The sequence below is a fragment of the Stenella coeruleoalba genome (assembly GCF_951394435.1).
Source record: "Stenella coeruleoalba genome assembly, chromosome: 3".
Lineage (NCBI taxonomy): Eukaryota > Metazoa > Chordata > Mammalia > Artiodactyla > Delphinidae > Stenella > Stenella coeruleoalba.
The window spans coordinates 5,828,263-5,845,109 of record NC_137148.1 but is presented as its reverse complement, the minus strand read 5'-3'; positions in this window follow the sequence as shown (position 1 = coordinate 5,845,109).

The window sequence follows — 16,847 nt, the reverse complement described above, 5'->3', positions numbered from 1 at the left end:
GGGACCTCTGACCCCACCATTTCATCATCCCATGGCTACAGGCAGCTTTCCAACCCACTCTTCCTTGCTTTCTAGATTGTTCCAATACATCTGTCTCCACACTCAGCCTCTTCTTTGCAGTGTTTTATATGCACTATTTTCCATTCAGAAGCAGAAATTTGAATAATCATCCACAATTTATGCTGTGCATGGAATGTTTATGTAATTCTCTTTGATTTTTTTTAAGACCAGAAGCAACTGGCATGTAGCCAAGATGAGAACGGCCACTGAGTGTTTCTAGACAAGCCCGGATGACACTTGTTTGCATAATCCACGGGCCCTGGCATACCTCACACACACAGACACACACACACACCATACATGCCCCCCCCAAACACACATACCACACACCCAAACCACATCATACATACACACACACGCAGCCTGGCTCTGCCCTCCATGGGAGTTCATACTCTGCTGTGGCCTAGAGTTAGTGGGCGGGTGGGTGGAGCGGTGCAAAGAGATAGAAAACTGATTTTAAGCCCCACTCACTGTGGGCGCCTGGCATCCCTTATTCATTGCCTCTTTCCATGGTCTTTTTTAAATTGCCCTATTATAAGTCAACTCACTTTTTGGCAACGACTAAGTAGGCAAATTATACGTCTATTACAGTCTTTGTAAATCCCCTCTTGCACACACTAGGTGCTTTATTTCATTCCTGTCATTTGTGGCACCACTATTATCACAGCCCAGATGAACCAGATAGCAGTTCTCTGAAACATAAGGCATCTTTCAGTTAATGTGTCATATCTGTCTTATCTTTCAATTTAACCTGCCAAATTACGAATCCACCTTTAAATTGTCAAAGAGAATGAAACTTAACCCAGGATTTCTTAAAGCGCCGTCCTCAGAATCACCTGGGGTGTGTTTTAGAAATGAAGAGCTCTGGGCTTTACCCCCAGACCCACAGAATTAGTGTCTCTAGAATCAAAAAAGCAAGTCTGCGTTTTTAGAAAGTGCTCCAGGGATTCTTCATACTGAACAAAAGCTGAGAAGTGCAGCCTTAAAGCTGGACTCCGATGGTGACCAGCTGCAGGGTCTGTGTGTGCCGGGGGCTCAGAGTGGGGACAGTGGCAGGCACTTTGCACTCAGGCACTGTGGAGTTCACCCCCAGCTGTCCTGGACAGGCGATGTGCCCTCTCTCAGCCTGGCTCTCCCCATCTCTAAAACGGGGACCACAGCACTGGTCGGTCTTCTGCTTTTTAGCTCTTCTGGAGCCCTGGACAGACATAGCCACCAACTGGGGTGTTTTAGAACAGCTGGAGTCCATCACCCGATGGGATTTCACCCAGCTTCCAGCTTCCTCTTTTGGAGGGTACCTTGATCTCCCTGCTCCCAGGGTGCCCGGCTCCCCCCACTCCCCCCACCCAGTCCCGTCTGAGAATCAGGCGTCAGAGGACACATTTATGCCACAGTCTCCCAGTGTGAACTTCCATCTTATCCAGCCCCTCCCTCCAAAAAGGAGTCCCTCTGCTTCCTGCATTCGCCCTACAGCTTTGCACAATGCAACTCCTTCACCAGGTGTGCAAGCCTGACTGTTTGGGGTTCCACTGCCTCGTAAAATCTGCACAATTTCCCTTAGAAAATAGCATTTAACTAGATCATCGTATTTGAAACAATAGCTATAAAGAGAGTCCTAGTCAAGATCAACATTTTTTTAAATATCAAGTTTTCTATACACTTTAAAAAACCAATTAGGTGTGTAATAGAAAGGAACAGTCTCTTGACTAATAAAAATTAAAACAATGAATCTACAAATAAACTTAACAAGAACTGGGTACGACTTCTACAGAGAGCACCGTAAGACCTTATGGGCAGACATTTTTGAAAGACCAGAATATATTATGGGATGGACTGTTCACAAATGAAAAGACCCAACAGTGCAAAGGTTTTAAAGCAACTGAACAAGCTGAGTTTAAGAGTATAATGGGAGGTGGAGTCAAGACGGCCGTGTGGGAAGCTGCAGAGTTAGGTCTCCTCACAACTAGGACGCCTGCCAGCTGCTGTTGGGGGACTCTGATGCCCAAGGAGATGGGAGGAACCCCAGAGTGAACCGGTAGGATGTAGGGGGACTGAGGGGAGATGAGAAGTGGAGGCCAGACAGGATCAGTGCCCCCGAGGCCAGGGAGATCAGGAGAGGCAGGTGGGAGGGACTCCCCGGGAAGAGCAGGGGAGGAGTGGAGGGAATCGCCTGGCCCACTCAGGCCGGGGAGCCTGCTGAGCTCCCAGGTTGGTACCCCCCCACCTCCAAAGCCCCTTCCAGGTAGCGTGGGTCCTGCGGGCGGAGGAGGGAGTCTGGGGAGATCAGGAGAGGCAGATGGGAGGGGCCCTCCAGGAGGAGAGGGAGAGGAGCAGAGAGCGATTGCACCATCTACTCAGGCACAGGAAGCCTGCTGGTCTCCCAGGTGAGGTCCCCTGCCCTCTGAGACCAGCGGTGGGGGGCACACATGGGCCCCTTCTGTTCGTTAAGCCTAAGCCCCTCCCCCCACAGCCCCCAGGCCTTTTCCACCCTGTGGGTCCTGAGCATTGGCCCCGCCCACCACCTAACCTGCACCCTTGCTTAGGCCACTCCCTCCACAGCCAAGGTCTCCCCCCGCCCATTTTTTTTTCTTTTCCGTCCTCCTCTTTTCGTTTTTTTTTAATTAATTAATTAATTTATTTATTTATTTTTGGCTGCATTGGGTTTTCGTTGCTGTACTTGGGCTTTCTCTAGTTGCAGCAAGCGGGAGCTACTCTTCGTTGCAGTGCATGGGCTTCTCATTGTGGTGGCTTCTGTTGCAGAGCATGGGCTCTAGGCACACGGGCTTCAGTAGTTGTGGCTCGTGGGCTCTAGAGCACAGGCTCAGTAGTTGTGGCACATAGGCTTAGTTGCTCCATGGCACATGGGATCTTCCCAGCCCAGGGCTCAAGCCCATGTCCCCTGCATTGGCAGGCAGATTCTTAACCACTGCACCACCAGGGAAGCCCCTACTCCTCTTTTTTACTCTTGTGGTACTGATGTACCTTCCAGTTATTGATTCATCTACATTTTTATTTTTATATTCTTTCTAACATACCTGTTAGTTTCCTAGTCTAATTTTATTTTTTACTATGCTATTGTTCTCTCTCTTTTTTTTTTTTTTTGCCACCCCATGCGGCTTGCAAGATCTTGATTCATGAGCCCAGGGTCAGGAGGAAGCTCCTGCTGTGGGAGCTCCACTGGAGCTAACAGAGAACCACCGGACTAACAGAGAACCTCAGACCCCAGGGAATATTCATCAGCGTGAGGTCTCACAGAGGTCCTCATCTCAGCACCAAGACCAAGCTCTACCCAATAGCCTACAAACTCCACTGTTGGAAGCCTCAGGCCAAACAACCAGTAAAACAGAAACATAATTCTACTCATAAAAAAAAAAAAATATTAGATGGCAAAAGAATATGTCACAGATGAAGGAGCAAGGTAAAAACCTACAAGGCCAAATAAATGAAGATGAAATAGGCAATCTACCTGAAAAAGAATTCAGAGTAATGATAGTAAAGATGATCCAGAATCTCAGAGATAGAATGGAAGCACAGATTGAGAAAATACAAGAAATGTTTAACAAAGATCTAGAAGAACTAAAGAACAAACAGAGATGAACAACACAATAACTGAAATGAAAAATACACTAGAAGGAATCAATAACAGAATAACTGAGGCAGAAGAACGAATAAGTGACCTGGAAGACAGAATGGTGGAAATAACTGCCGAGGAACAGAATAAAGAAAAAAAAAATGGAAAGAGCTGAAGACAATCTCAGAGATCTCTGGGACAACACTAAACGCACCAACATTCGAATTATAGGGGTCCCAGAAGAAGAAGAGAAAAAGAAAGGGTCTGAGAAAATATTTGAAGAGATTAAAGTGGAAGATTTCCCTACCATGGCATTGGAAATAGTCACCCAAGTCCAGGAAGTGCAGGGAGTCCCATACAGGATAAACCCTAGGAGAAACACATCAAGACACATATTAATCAAACTAACAAAAATTAAATTCAAAGAAAAAACAGTAAAATCAGCAAGGGAAAAACAAAAAATAACATACAAAGGAATCCCCATAAGGTTACCAGCTGATTTTTCAGTGGAAACTCTACAGGCCAGAAGGGAGTGGCAGGTTATACATAAAGTGATGAAAGAGAAAAACCTACAACCAAGATTACTCTACCCAGCAAGGATCTCATTCAGATTCGATAGAGAAGTCAAAAGCTTTTCAGACAAGCAAAAGCTAAGAGAATTCAGCACCACCAAACCAGCTTTACAACAAATGCTAAAGAAACTTCTCTAAGTGGGAAACAGAAGAGAAGAAAAAGACCCACAAAAACAAACACAAAACAATTAAGAAAATGGTAATAGGAACATACATATCGATAATAACCTTGAATGTAAATGGATTAAATGCCCCAACCAAAAGACACAGATTGACTGAATGGATACAAAAACAAGACCCATATATATGTTGTCTACAAGAGATCCACTTCAGACCTAGGGACACATATAGTGAAGGGATGGAAAAAGATATTCCATGCAAATGGAAATCAAAAGAAAGCTGGAGTAGCAATAGTTGTATCAGATAAAATAGACTTTAAAATAAAGAATGTTACAAGAGATAAGGAGGGACACTACATAATGATCAAAGGATCAATCCAAGAAGAAGATATAACAATTATAGATGTTTATGTAGCCACCATAGGAGCACCTCAATACATAAGGCAAAGGCTAACAACCATGAAAGGAGAAATTGACAGTAACACAATAATAGTAGGGGACTTTAACACTCTACCTACACCAATGGACAGATCATCCAAACAGAAAATAAATAAGGAAACACAACCTTTAAATGGCACAATAGACCAGATAGATCTAATTGATATTTATAGAACATTCTACCTAAAAGTGGCAGAGTACACTTTCTTCTCAAGTGCACATGGAACATTCTCCAGGATTGATCAAATCTTGGGTCACAAATCAAGCCTCAGAAAATTTAAGAAAATTGAAATTGTATCAAGTGTCTTTTCTGACCACAACGCTATAAGGTTGGAAATCAATTACAGGAAAAAACTGTAAAAAGCACAAGTACATGGAGCTTAAACAGTGCGCTACTAAATAACCATGAGATCACTGAAGAAATCAAGGAAGAAATTTTAAAAAACATAGAAACAAATGACAATGAAAACCCAATGACCCCAAACCTATGGGATGCAGTGAAAACAGTTCTAAGAGGGAAGTTTATAGCAATTCAATCTCAACTCAAGAAACAAGAAAAATTTCAAATAAACAATCTAACCCTACACTTAAAACAACTAGAGAAAGAAGAACAAAGAAAACCCAAAGTCAGTAGAAGGAAAGAAATCATAAAGATCAGAGCAGAAATAAAAGAAATAGAAATGAAGAAAACAATGACAAAGATCAATAAAACTAAAAGCTGGTTCTTTGAGAAGATAAACAAAATTGATAAACCCATAGCCAGGTTCATCAAGAAAATAATGAAGAGGACACAAATCAATAAAATTAGAAATGAAAAAGCAGAAATCACAACTGACACTGTAGAAATACAAAGGATTATAAGAGACTACTACAAATAATTATATGCCAATAAAATGGACAATCACGAAGAAATGGACAATTTCTTGGAAAGGTGCAATTTTCCAAGACTGAACCAGGAAGAATTAGAAAATATAAACAGACCTATCACAAGTAATGAAATTGAAACTGTGATTAAAAATCTTCCAAAAAAAAAAATCTTCCAACCAACAAAAGTCCAGGACCAGATGGCTTCACAGGTGAATTCTACCAAACATTTAGAGAAGAACTAACACCCATCCTTCTCAAACTCTTCCCAAAAATTGCAGAGGGAGAAAAACTCCCAAATTCATTCTATGAAGCCAGCATCACCCTGATACCAAAACCAGAAAAAAGATAACACAAAAACAGAAAATTATAGACCAATATCACTGATGAACATAGATGCAAAACTCCTCAACAAAATACTAGCAAACAGAATCCAACAGCACATTAAAAGGATCATACACCATGATCAAGTGGGATTTATCCCAGGGATGAGAGGATTCTTCAATATACACAAATCAATCAATGTGATACACCATATTAACAAATTGTAGAATAAAAACCATATGATCATCTCAATAGATGCAGAAAAAGCTTTTGACAAAATTCAACACCCATTTATGTTAAAAACTCTCCAGAAAATGGTCATAGAGGGAACCTACCTCAACATAAGAAAGGCCATATAAGACAAACCCACAGCAAGCATCATGGTGAAAAACTGAAAGCATTTCCACTCAAGACAAGGATGTCCACTCTCGCCACTCTTATTCAACATAGTTTTGGAAGTCCTAGCCACAGCAATCAGAGAAGAAACATAAATTAAAGGAATACGAATTGGAAAAGAAGAAGAAAAACTGTCACTGTTTGCCAATGACATGACACTATACATAGAAAATCCTAAACATACCACCAGAAAACTACTAAAAGTAATCAATGAATTTGGTAAGGTTGCAGGATACAAAATTAATGCACAGAAGTCTCTGGCATTCCTATACACCAACAACAAAAAATCAGAAAGAGAAATTAAGGAAACACTCCCATTTACCATTATAACAAAAAGAATAAAATACTTAGGAATAAACCTGCCTAAGGAGGCAAATATTGTACTCAGAAAACTATAAAACACTGAAGAAAGAAATCAAAGATGATATAAACAGATGGAGAAATATACCATGTTCTTGGATTGGAAGAATCAATGTTGTGAGAATGACTATACTACCCAAAGCAATCCACAGATTCAATGCAATCCCTATCAAACTACCAATGGCATTCTTCACAGAATTAGAACAAAAAATCTTACAGTTCTTATGGGAACACAAAGACCCCAAATAGCCAAAGCAATCTTGAGAAAGAAAAACAGAGTTGGAGGAATCAGGCTCCCCAACTTCAAACTATACCACAAAGCTACAGTAATCAACACAGTATGGTACTGGCACAAAACTAGAAATATAGATCAATGGTACAGGATAGAATGCCCGGAGATAAATCCATGCACATATGGGCACCTAATTTACAACAAAGGAGGCAAGAACATACAGTGGAGAAAAGACAGCCTCTTCAATAAGTGGTGCTGGGAAAACTGGACAGCTACATGTAAAAGAATGAAATTAGAACAGTACCTAAAACCATACCTAAAACCAAAAATAAACTCCAAATGGATTAAAGACTTAAATGTAAGACCAGACACTATAAAAATTTTAGAGGAAAAACACTCTTTAACATAAACCACAGCAAGATCTTTTTTGACCCACCTCCTAGAGTAACAGAAATAAAAACAAAAATAAACAAATGGGACTTAATTAAACGTAAAAGCTTTTGCACAGCAAAGGAAACCATAAACACGACGAAAAGACAACCCTCAGAATGGGAGAAAATATTTTCAATGAAACAACAGACTTAATCTCCAAAATATATAAACAGCTCATGGAGCTCAAAATCAAAAAAAAAAAAAAAAAAAACAAATAATCCACTTAAAAAATGGGCAGAAGACCTAAATAGACATTTCACTAAGGAAAACATACAGATGGCCAAGAGGCACATGAAAAGATGTTCAACATCACTAATTATTAGAGAAATGTAAATCAAAACTACAATGAGGAATCACCTCACACTGGCCAGAATGGCCATTATCAAAAAAGCTAGAAACAATAAATGCTCGAGAGGGTGTGGTGAAAAGGGAACCCTCCTACACTGTTGGTGGGAATGTAAATTGATACAGCCACTATGGAGAATAGTACAGAGGTTCCTTAAAAAACTAAAAATAGAACTACCATATGACCCAGCAATCCCACTACTGGGCATATACCCTGAGAGAACCATAATTCAAAAAGACATGCACCATAATGTTCATTGCAGCACTATTTACAATAGCCAGGACATGGAACCAACCTAAATGTCCATCAACAGATGAATGGATAAAGAAGATGTGACACATATATACAATGGAATATTACTCAGCCATAAACAGAAATGAAACTGAGTTATTTGTAGTGAGGTGGATGGACTTAGAGTCTGTCATACAGAGTGAAGTAAGTCAGAAAGAGAAAAACAAATACCATATGCTAACTCATATATATGGAATCTAAAAAAAATTGTACTGATGAACCTAGTTTCAGGACAGGAATAAAGGGGTAGACATAGAGAATGGACTTGATGACATGGGGTAGGAGGGCAAAGCTGGGGCGAAGTGAGAGTAACATTGACATACATACACTACTGAATGTAAAATTGTTGGCTGGTGGGAAGCACAGGGAGATCAGCTCGGTGCTTTGCAATAACCTAGAGGGGTGGGAGAGGAAGGATGGGAGGGAGGCTCAAGAAGTAGGGGGATATGGGGACATGTGTATGCATATGGCTGATTCGCTTGGTTGTGCAACAGAAACTAACATGGTATTGTGAGGCAATTATACTCCAATAAAGATCTATTTTTTTAAAAAAGAGTACATTGTGTAAAAAGAGTACATTGTGTAAAAAGAGTACATTGTGTAAAAATAGTCAGGACCTTTAAAATAGCTAGGACCTTTAAAAACAGGAATGGAGAGGGGAGTTTTGCTCTACCATATATGCTCTGCCTAAAAAATTTCAAATTTATATAGTGATGGGTGGACTCAGGAGGAGCTGAGTATCTCAGCAGAACAGATAAAGCCCAGAAACTCATCTATTTGTTCACTCAAGAATAAATAACAATAAAAATTGACAGCCACTGTGTTTTTTGCATTGGGAATACAGCAGTGAAGAAAATAGACACAATCCCTTCCTTCTTGAGGCTTATATTCTAGTGCACTGTCTGTGTGAAAGGTGTTACCTCAAGCTGGGGGAAGGAAGGGAAGAAAGGAATTGTGGACAGGTAATGAATGGTTTGTGCAAAATTAGCAAGCTATTGGGGGAAAAATGTTAAATTCCTACATTACAACATTCACAGCTGAAACTAACACAACATTGTATATCAAGTATATTTCAATAAAATAAGCAGATTTAAAAAAAAAGTTTCACATCGATTAAAGTCCTAAATATAAAATACAAAACTATGAAAATAAGAAAAAAAATTGTGTAGGAGAATGATGTTTAAGGTATTGGAGTAGAAAAGCCTTTCTAATGTGTGTATATATATATATATATATATATATATATATATATAAAAGAAAAAACATTCTAATTTGTCTCCTTTAAAATTTAATTTACACATACATGGTCAATTGATTCATGACAAAGAAGCCAAGAAATTAGAATGGGGACAGGATAGTCTCTTCCATAAATGGTGCTGGGAAGACTGGCCAGCTACATGCAAAAGAATGAAACTGGACTCCTGTCTTATACCACACACACAGATCAACTCAGCATATAAGTTGCAATGTGTGAGTGTATCACATCAACACATTGTACACCTTAACCTTACAGAGTTTCTGAACAATGAGAAAAAGAATTTACAAACAGACAACAAATCTAAATAGGCATCTCAGATATAGAAATTCAATTGACCAGTAAATATAAGAAGATGTTTAAATAGTAATCAATGAAATGAAGATTAAAAGAAAAAGAGAGAGAGAGACTATGTTTCAACCATCAATATGGCCAAGAGCAGGGATGGGGATGAGGTGGGAAAGAGCCCCAAACCAGAAAGAGCCCTGCCTCTCCGGCCTTTGGGGGCAGCCTCAGAGCTGGCTAGCAAAGTCCGGAAGAGGGCTATAGAGTCCTAGGGCTCCTGTAACAAAATACCACAAACTGCATGGCTTAAAACAACAAGAATTTATTTTTTCACTATTCTAGAGGCTACAGGTCCAAAATCAAGGTGCAGCAGGGCTGGGTCCTTCTGGAAGCTCTAGAGGAGACTCCTCTCCACGCCCCTCCATAGCCTCTGATGGTCGCCGGCAACCCTTAGCTGGTTGACGCATCACTCCAGGTCTCTCCAATTGCTGCCTCTGTCTTAACATGGCATTCTCCTCTCTGTGTGCCTCTGTCTACATTTCTCTCTTCTTATAAGGAGACCAGCCATTGGATTAAGACCCACTGTAATCCAGTATGACCTCATCTTGACTTGATGACATCTGCAAAGACCTATTTCCAAATAAAAGCACGTCCACGGATTCCGGGAGTTAGGACTTCAACTTATCTTTTGGGGAGCACAATTCAGCCCAAAACAGAGACCGTGGTCTCTACACCAGCCAGACTGAACTAGAACCTGCCTAATGGGATGCATCCTCAGCAACAGGCCCCCGCTCAGACATGAGGAGAACTTCCCCCTCCACACCCAGGAGGCTAGTGTCTACACAGCCAGGGTCACTCCAGTGGGGACAGATGGAGATAAGCCTTCATGGCAGAATCACCCCTTAGCTCCACTTAGGACCCTGAAGGGTCTGGAACACACTGAAAGAGGCACAAGCTGAGTTCCACCCCCAGTTTGGAGACCGCAGCCAACAGAACCCCAGTTGCCAACACACAGAGTAAAAGTTCTTCCTCCAAAAAGAGTCCAGGGACCCCCGCAGACACGAGGAGCAGCAGGTGGTTCTAGGCCCCCAGGTTCCCATACATCTGCAGTCCCTCCCTGGACACCAAGGATCAGCCTTGGCTACCGTTCTGTTCTCAGAGGTGAGTAGCCACACAGAGGAACGGGGCGGACTTCTTGAGTTCTTAGTTAGCCCCGACCCCTGACCTCTGTCTGTCAGTGTCCAGGCAGGGGAGCCAAGCTGAGGAAAGAGGAACACCTTGCAGGGGGTCAGGATCCCCCACAGAAGGATGGGAAGCTGATTGTCTTGGGTGAAGAGAAGGTCTTGACAACTCCCAAGGGAAAGAGTCCTTCATGGGGATTCTTAGGTTGCCGTGAACATAAGATTGGTCCTCACGTTGAGAATCAGACATAATTGTGTGGATTGAGTAGTCACCTAAGAAAGTGGACAGTCACAAACACAGGTGAGCTCCCGGATCCTTCTGAATGGAGCCCCTTGGCCCGCTGTTGGTACACTCCCGCCCCCTCGCCAAACACACACCCAGGGCAAGGCTTCAAACAGCAGGTACTGTGACGTCCTTCAGGGTTTGGAGCAGGGATCTGGGGCACATCCCCTGTGTTGGGGCCGCCAACACCAGGCTGAGGTTAATTTCCTGCAAGTGACAGCAATATCTGTTGTAAAATAGCATAAAGTTGCCGACCTGCTTCCGAATGGCAGCGTGGAGAAAAGAAGTGAATAAAAGTCAACTGCAGGTTCCTTCCCTCAGGCTGTTTGAACTCTGTCGTGGTTTGAAAGTCCAGAGCCCAGTCGATGTGTGTAGCTGACACATCTCCCATGCGTGAGGGTTGCTGTGAGCGGGCACACCAGGCTCCATCCTCACCAGAGGAGACAGGGGACCAGGGACTCAGGACAGACTCCATGCTCCATTCCCCAAACCTGACTAAACCATGAGTCTGTGTCATGTTTCAGAGAAATTATCCCAGCTTACCTGTGCAAGAATCACTTTGGAAAGTGGCATAGATGTTTGTCTCCTAGTTTTAAAAACTACCTAAGGGAAAGTTTGATGTATTCTTTCACAAACACCCCTGCACACTACGTGGAACAATTCTCTCAGCTGAACCGCTGTCCTCTGCTGCATGCATTTCATTTCCTGTTTCCTGCAGAAGATGAGCATCTTGTCACCGAAGCAGCAGCGAGCTCTGCTAAGTCACAGTGTCTCAGGAAGTTGAGCATAAAAAGCACTCTGGTTGTGATGGTGATGGCTGAGTGAAACCTGTCTTTCATCCCAGCATAGTTGTCGTGTGACTGATTCATGCAGCCGGGTGGACCTCACAATTAGTGGAAGCAGACAGCTCGGCCAGCTTCCTGGGCGCCTTCCTGCCACCTCTGTTCTCCAGGGGGAGTGTCTCCTCACTCATCCGTGGGCACCTCCAGCCACCTGGGAAACACACAAGAGCATCAACTCTCCCTGTGGTGCCAATGGCACTGCCAGGGGGCTCAGCACAGCTGTCAGACACCTGGATGTGGTACCCAACAGAGGCTGCCCTCGAGGATGCAAAGCAGTGTACTCGGGGCCTCCAGCCTCCATGGTCTGCTTTCAAACACAAGAAGCTGACGGAGAGGACAAAGGATGGAGTGAGTTGTGAATCAGTCCCATTCTCTGGACCCTGTCAGTGAAGCCAGCAACTCTGCCTCCTTCCAGGCAGGGGAGCTGAGTAAAAGAGAGAGGAGCTCACAGAGGGCCAGGGGTCCCCCTACGTAAGGATGGGAAGCTACTTGTCTTGGGTGAAGAGAAGGTCTTGACAACTCCGAAGGGAAAGAGTCCTCATGGGGATTTGTAGGTTGCCATGGACATAAGATTGATCTCCAAGTTGGGAATCACACATAATTGTGTGGATTGAGTAGTCACCTAAGAAAGTGGACAGTCACAGACACAGGTGAGCTCCTGGATCCTTCTGAAGGGAGCCCCCTCCACTAGCTGTTGGTACTTGTTGCCCTCTCTCTGGTGCTTCCCCTCATCCACCTTCTCAAACCAATATTTGACCTCGTAAGACATCAGTTCTTATGAGAATTTGAGCTAATTAATAAATTTAATAAATAAATTTAAATAAATGTTTTCCTCCAGGGACTACCCTTATGAAAAAGAATATCTGTCATTGTCTTTTATAAGCATTAGAAAAATAATAAATATTGCAAAAAAATGCATGCTAAATTTAGAAAACTTGAGAAATGAAGTTGATTTTAAAAGATGAAATCACCTTTAATCCCACCACGCAGATAAACACTCATGTATGGAATGCTTAAGACACCATAGCACATGGGTGTTCTGTGGTATTTGACATGAGTTCGTCATGGATTTGCCTATTAGACGAATGCAAATCAAAACCACAGTGAGATATCACTTCACACCCACTAGGATGGCTAGAATCAAGAACTCAGATATTCATACAACTCAGTAACAACAGCAACAAAGAAAGCAAACAACCCAATCAAAAACTAGGCAGAAGACCTAAATAGACATTTCTCCAAAGAAGACACAGGCAACATGAAAAGATGTTCAACATCGCTAATTATTAGAGAAATGCAGATCAAAACCACAATGAGGTACCACCTCACATCATTCAGAATGGCCATCATTAAAAAGTCTACAAATAACAAATGCTGGAGAGAGTGTGGAATAAAGGGAACCCTCCTACACTGTTGGTGGGAATATAAATTGGTTCAGCCACTATGGAGAACAGTATGGAGGTTCCTCAGAAAACTAAAAATACAGTTGCCATGTGATCCAGCAATCCCACCCCTGGGCATATATCTGGAGAAAACTCTAATTCGAAAAGATACACGCACGTCAGTGTTCATAGCAACATTATTTACAGTTGCCAAGGTATGGAAAAAACCTAAATGTCTATCAACAGATGAATGGATAAAGAAGATGTGGTACCTATATACAATGGAATATTACTCAGCCATAAAAAAGAATGAAATAATGCCATTTGCAGCTACATGGATGGACCTAGAGATGATTATACTAAGTGAAGTAGGTCAGAAAGAGAAAGACAAGTAAAACATGATATCGCACATATGTGGAATCTAAAATATGACACAAATGAACTCATCTACAGAACAGAGTCACAGACATAGAGAACAGACTCGTGGTTGCAGGGGAAGGGGGTGGAGGAGGGATGGATTGGGAGTTTGGGGTTAGCAGATGCAAACTATTATATATACAATGGATAAACAACAAGGTGCTACTGTAGAGCACAGGGAACTGTATTCATTATCCTGTAATAAACCATAATGGAAAAGAATATGAAAAAGTATATATATATGTACATATATATGTGTAACTAAATCACTTTGCTGTACACCAGAAACTAACACAACATTGTAAATCAACTATACTTCAATTTTTAAAAATTCAGATAATCGCGAGTGTTGGTGAGTATGTGGAGAAATCAGAATGTTCACACATGGCGGGTGGGCCTGTGAAATGCAGAGGCCACTTTGGAAAACTGCTTGGCCGTTCCTCCATAAGTCGTACATCGAATTGCCACATAACCCAGAAACGCCACGCCTAGGTATATACCCGAGAGAAATGAACAATATGTCAACATAAAAACTTGTATATGAACGTCCATAGCAGCATTATTCAAAGTGACTAAAAAGTAGCAACAAACACCAAATCCATCCACCGTTGACAGGGTAAATGAAATGTGGTACCCACACGAGCCAATGTTATTTGGCCATAAAAAGGAATGAAGTACTGATACATTATGCTCAGTGAACTAAGCCAGACACAGAAGGTGACATATTGCATGATTCCCTTTATAGGAACAGGACGTTAACAGATGGAGAGTGTGTGAAAATAGTGGGGAAAGTAATAACAACAGAAACAGCTGCATTGAGTTCTCTCTCTGAACGGGAATTGACTCTTCGTCCTCACAACACTGGGAGGTGGATATTATTTTACCCCCATTTCACAGATGCAAAAGGTAAGACCCCAGGCCAGGACCCCACCTCTGGGAGATGACGGGGTGGTGAGGATGAACAGGCAGTTCCTGTCCTGACTGCACGTGCCCCGAGGGAGGATGGAAAGGGTCCCACTCACACTGGCCCCAAACGTCTGCACTCACACCCCGATTTCCACAAAGGCCAGTGGAGAGGCTAGATCCTGCACCACCATGATCTCTCTCTCAGAGGATGGGAAGGCTGGAAACCCACGGGAGCAGGGGAGCGGTCCCCAAGCTGATTCACATGCCGAAGACTCAGACTCGTGGTCCAACGCCCGATGAGGTTGACCACACATCACCGCCTTGGCATCACAGACATGACATGCGGAGAGTGGAACAGGTGACCCGCCTCAGCCCCTCGAGACACCCCAGTCCTTCGTGTCCTCCTCTCCATCAGCCCCATCGCTGGACAGTCCCTTCTGTACCGTCAAGGAGGCAAGGTCTACAGAAGCTGGCATCTGGGCCATGCCCACTAGGAGACCCTGCTTACTTCTTCCAAGGGACAGTAAGTGAGCACTCTGGGCTGCAGGTTTGGGACCCCACAATCCACGTGTGGAACCCTAACCCCCAGTGTGATGTCATTTGGAGGCCGGGCTTTGGGGCATGGCTAGGGTTAGATTAGGGTGGAGCCCTCATGATGGGATTGTTACCAACTCTAAGCTCGTGCGGCTCACGCGAGCAGTTGGGGTGCAGATGACGTGTTGGAGCAAGGAATAGCGACTTTATTCAGAAGGCCAGCAAACCGAGAAGACGGTGGGCTCGTGCCCCAAAGAACCGTCTTTCCTGACTTAGGATTCAGCCTCTTTTTATACTACAAAGGGAGGGAGTAAAGTCAAACATTTCCTGGTTCCCATCAGCTTCTGGAGGGGATGTGTTCATTTCTTCCTTCCTGCAGCCATTCACTGGTGGGTCTGGTCAGGATGTTTCCTGTGAGCTAAACAAAGGTATTTCAGCTTCATGCTCATTACATGGGAGGCAGGGTTCCCAGAGGTGGGCCATGATGTGTAATTTAAGCTGGTAGGCGACATCCCTTTAGTGATGAACTTGTAAGAGAATGCAAAATGTTCTTCCTATTACAGGATTAGTGCCCTCCCAGGAAGAGGAAGACAGAGATCTCCCTCCATGGGCACACACCAAGGAAAGGACACATGAGGACACAGTGAGAGGATGGCCGTGTACAAACCAGGAACAGAGGCCTCCCGGGAGCCAAATCTGCTGGCACCCTCATCTTGGACATCTGGCCTCCAGGACCGTGAGAAATAAACATCTGCTGTTTAAGGCGCAGAGTAAGCTGTGGTACTCTGTTGTGGCAGCCAGGCTGACCAGGACGGGGGTGAGCGAGTAGTTGGTTGGTGTACTGGGTTGAAACAGTGTCCTCCAAAAATCCAGGTCCACCAGGAACACCAGAATAGGACAATAATTGGAAATAGGGTCTTGACAGATGTGATTAGATAAATTAAACTCATCCAAAGCTGGTGTACTTATAAGAGGAGGGAAATTTGGACACAGACACAGAGGAAAGACGGTCATGTGAAGACGAAGCGATGCTTCCACGAGGCAAGCAACGTGAGAATTGCCAGCCACCGTGAGAAGCTGGAAGAGGCAGGAGGGCTCCCGCCCTGGAACCTTCAGGGACAGCGTGGGCCTGCTGACACCTTGATCTCAGGCTTCCGGCTCCAGATATGAAAAGATTACTGTCTGCTGTCTCAGCCCTCCCAGCCTGTGGTGCTGTCAGGGCAGCCCTAGGACACCAGCATGGCCTCTAGTGAATTACTGTGCACATGCCCTCATTCGTCTGGACCACTGGCTCACCGAGCCTTCAACCCTGATGGAGCACCAACTTCGGCTGGCGGCATCCCTCGCCCGCCCCGTGGGTGCTGCTGTGCTGGGGGAGGGGGAGGGGTGTTCCAGGGGGCCATGGGAGCAGCCTCGGAGCCGGAGTCCAGCCTGGCTTGCTGCCAGCCAGGAGGGGAGCGGTTCACGCACACTTCCCTCCTCTCTCCCCCCACACACACTTCTGACAACTCCAGTGCCCATGTCCTAGGATCTGCTGAGCGTTAGATAAACCGTCCCTTCCCTGGTGCTCGGAGCTGCGCCTGGTGCCTAGCAGCCTCTGTGGAGACTGCCCGCGTGTCCTATGGGGCCACGAGCAGGGCTGTGCTTTTGGCTGAGTTGCCTCTTCTCAGGGGTCTGAGACCCCAAACACCGAGCACCTTCTTTCCACGGCCCAGGGGAGCTAAATGTCCTGTTCATTCTCCCAAGCAGCGCCTCTG